We start from the raw sequence: 3,436 nt of genomic DNA, 5'->3' as shown, positions 1-3,436 counted from the left end.
TCTAGGATATTTTATGTTATAAATCACAGTTTTTTGAACGACAAAATTATTGACTTCTGAAAACTTTTTTTTTTTTTTGCATTTCGCACATTTGCATTTGATATAGTTTCAAAAAAAAAACTAAAATGCTTATTATTACAAATAGAAAAGGATAAATAGGCTTTTTTTTCTGCGATCCCCTTTTTGGGACTTTTTGAAAAATTTGTAATTTCCAAAATGAAGTGGCTGTGTGGTAAGTAGCTTGCTTACCAACTACATGGTTCCAGGGTTCAGTCCCACTGCATGGCACCTTGGGCAAGTGTCTTCTACTATAGGCTCGGGCCAACCAGAGCGTAATACCATTAAGCATTTTATCCGGTGTGCTAACGAATCTTCCAGCTCACCACCATAATGGTTTCAAATTCTGGCACAAGGCCAGCAATTTCAGGGGTGGTGGGTAAGTCGATTACATCAACCCCAGTGCATGACTGGTACTTATTTTATCGACCCTGAAAGGATGAAAAGCCAAGTCAACCTTGTCGGAATTTGAACTCTGCCTTTAATTAATTTCAACTTTTAGCACAAGGCCAGCAATTTCAGGACAGGGGCTGAGTCAATTATATCATCCCCTGGTACTTATTTTTATCGACTCCCCCCCCCCCCCCCCACCAAAGGATGAAAGGCAGAGTGAGCCTTGGTGGAGTTTGAACTCAGAACGTACAAATCTTGCCTGGCTTACCAGCAGTTCTACCAGTTTGTCGTCTTAACAATAGAAACGAGAACAATACAAAAAAATTGTTTCTTAAAAAAAATATCTTTATTATTTAAAATTGATTTCTTTTCAAATAAATACAAAAATATTGTTTTAAACAAGAAAATAATATTTTTTTTTTCCCCTTAGGAAATACATTTTTTAAACAAATTACAGTTAGCTTTGTAACAGCAGGGCCCTGCCTGGTTGGTATTAACTTTCTCTTACGATTACAGCTAAACCTCACATAGTATTTCATGTTTTATAAAAATCTCATTCACGCTTGCTTTTCTGTTCCTTGATAAAAACCAGAGCTTGATTTATGCTTGAATAGTCACCCATCCCACTTTGTGATGGTCACCCATCCCGCTTCGTGATGGTCTCCAATGAGCTTATGACCAAAAGTATTCTAGCCACCAATGCGTCAGATCAAGAATGGTGGCATGCACCATAGCAGTGCATTGTTGCATCCACAATTTATTGTTATTTGCTTGGGTTGTCCCTGGCAACCCTCCGAGCAGTGTCTCAGTTGGTCCAGATCTCTGCGAGTGGCCCTTGGCAGGATAGAAAATGGACCTTAAATGATGATGATGTGTCTACTTGTCTTGGCAGAGTGTGATAGATACTCTTACTTGTTTCAGTCATTTGACTGTGGCCATGCTGGAGCACCACCTTTAGTCAAAGAAATCGAACCCAGGGGCATGTGGCCAACCAACATGACCATGTCACCCCAGCCTCAGAGAAGAGAATAAGATACACCAGATCCAACTCAGATAATCAAGCAACATGACCAAACTGACTCTCCCGAATCATACAAGTAACAGGATTCATTCCAGTTTCTATACACAACCATGAACACACTGTTTTTTTTCACAAATATCTACGACAATATTGTCTAATACACATTTACATCATCATCAGAACAAACTGGAAAGCTGGGAACTCAACATTGGAAAAGTGGAAAAACAATTCTTTCTAATAGAATTTGAATTTAAATGTCTGAAATCTCAAGTTTCATTTTTCCAAAAAAAAACAACAATTTTCAAGTAGAATTTAAAATCTTAAATGAAACTCCAACATTCCATTGAAGTCGACAACAGTGTCATTGTTGTTGATTTTTGTGAACATAAAACCCCCTAAGTTCTAGAAATTTAATATAAGTTCTATCAAAGTGTGTGTGTGTGTGTATATATATATATATATATATATATACACACACATACAAGGGCATCCAGCTGTAGAAACTCTGCCAAATCAGATTGAAGCCTGGTGCAGCCTTCTGGCTTGCCAGTCCTCAGTCAAATCGTCCAACCCATGCCAGCATGGAAAGCAGACGTTAAACGATAATGATGATGATTTTATTGTATGTGTATATATATATATATATATATATACACACACATGTATATGTGTACATATACATATATATATATATATACACATACATATATATATATATGTACAAACACATGCACACATGCACCACATCTTCATTAGTTATCTTATTAAAATTAACATAAATTATGTAATTAGCACTTTGCTAAACAACAGCATATGTCAGTGTCTGATAGTTACCTGAGTGTTTGTGAGAGAGAGAGACAGTTTGGTTTGATTTGAGGGAAAGTTGGTTGCAATTTCTAGCAAAAATTAACGGCCACACAGAAGCAGTACTAGAGCTTAAGCATTGAACAGATAAAAGAATTTGTGGTGGAAAAATAATAATAATAATAATTTGGAAGAAATACACAAAAGAATTTTCTGTTGCATTTAAGATTACGCCAGCTCTTCACTTTGATAATAATCCTTTCTACTAATAGGTACAAGGCCTGAAATTTTGGGAGAGGGGACTAAGTTGATTATATCGACCCCCAATGTGTAACTGGTACTTATTTCATCACCTCACCAAAGGAGTGAAAGCAAAGTTGACCTTGGAGGGATTAGAAGTCAGAATGGAAAGAACTTGAAGAAATGGTGCTTAGCCTGTTGTCCACTACACTAAACAATTCTGCCCGTTTGTCATCCTTCACTAACGATAATTATTTTAATGATTTCAAATTTTGGCCGAAGACCGACATGTTCGGACTAGGAGGTGGGTCAATTACATCGACTCCAGTGTTCAACTGGTACCTGTTTTAATGACCCTGAGAGTATGAAATGCAAAGTCAACCTCAGTGGAATTTGAACTCAGAACACGAAGACAGGCAAAACGCCACAAAGCATTTTGTCCAAAGCACTAACGATTCCACCACCTCACCACCTTCCAATAACACTAGCAATAATAATAATCCTTTCTACTGAAGGGACAAGGCCTGAAATTTGGGGCAGGGGAGAAAGTCGATTACACCGACCCCCATTGTTTCACTGGTACTTAATTTATCAACCCCAACAGGATGAAAGGCTACCTCTGCAGAATTTGAACCCAGGACATAAAGACAGACGAAATGCTGCAAAGCATTTTGCCCGGCATGCTAAAGATTCTGCCAGCTAACCACTTTAATACTACTACTACTACTGATAATGATGATTTCAAATTTTTGACAGAAGGGTAGCTTGGGGGAGGGGATTAAGTCGATTGTATTGATCCCAGTGCATAACTGGTACTTAATCGACCCCGTAAGAATGAAAGGCATGGGATAAGGTCAGTAATTTTAGGGGGTAGAACTTAGCCAATTCTATCAACCCTCAGTACTTGACTGGTACTTATAT

At 37.8% G+C, this 3,436-nt stretch overlaps 1 protein-coding gene across 3 annotated transcripts in view; it reads right to left on the bottom strand.

The window, feature by feature from the left end:
- Positions 1–774: 774 nt before the first annotated feature.
- LOC106882763 (uncharacterized) overlaps positions 775–3,436 on the bottom strand; it is a 14,259-nt gene continuing 11,597 nt past the window's right edge. For all 3 annotated transcript variants that reach the window (XM_014933544.2, XM_014933545.2, XM_014933543.2), the window contains one exon: positions 775–3,436. This exon is cut by the window's right edge and continues 1,819 nt beyond it. The gene's annotated coding sequence lies outside the window, so the exon portion shown is untranslated.

This window comes from Octopus bimaculoides, chromosome 27 (assembly GCF_001194135.2).
Source record: "Octopus bimaculoides isolate UCB-OBI-ISO-001 chromosome 27, ASM119413v2, whole genome shotgun sequence".
Lineage (NCBI taxonomy): Eukaryota > Metazoa > Mollusca > Cephalopoda > Octopoda > Octopodidae > Octopus > Octopus bimaculoides.
The sequence above is the reverse complement of the archived record's forward strand: the minus strand, read 5'-3'. Positions and strand labels throughout refer to the sequence as shown.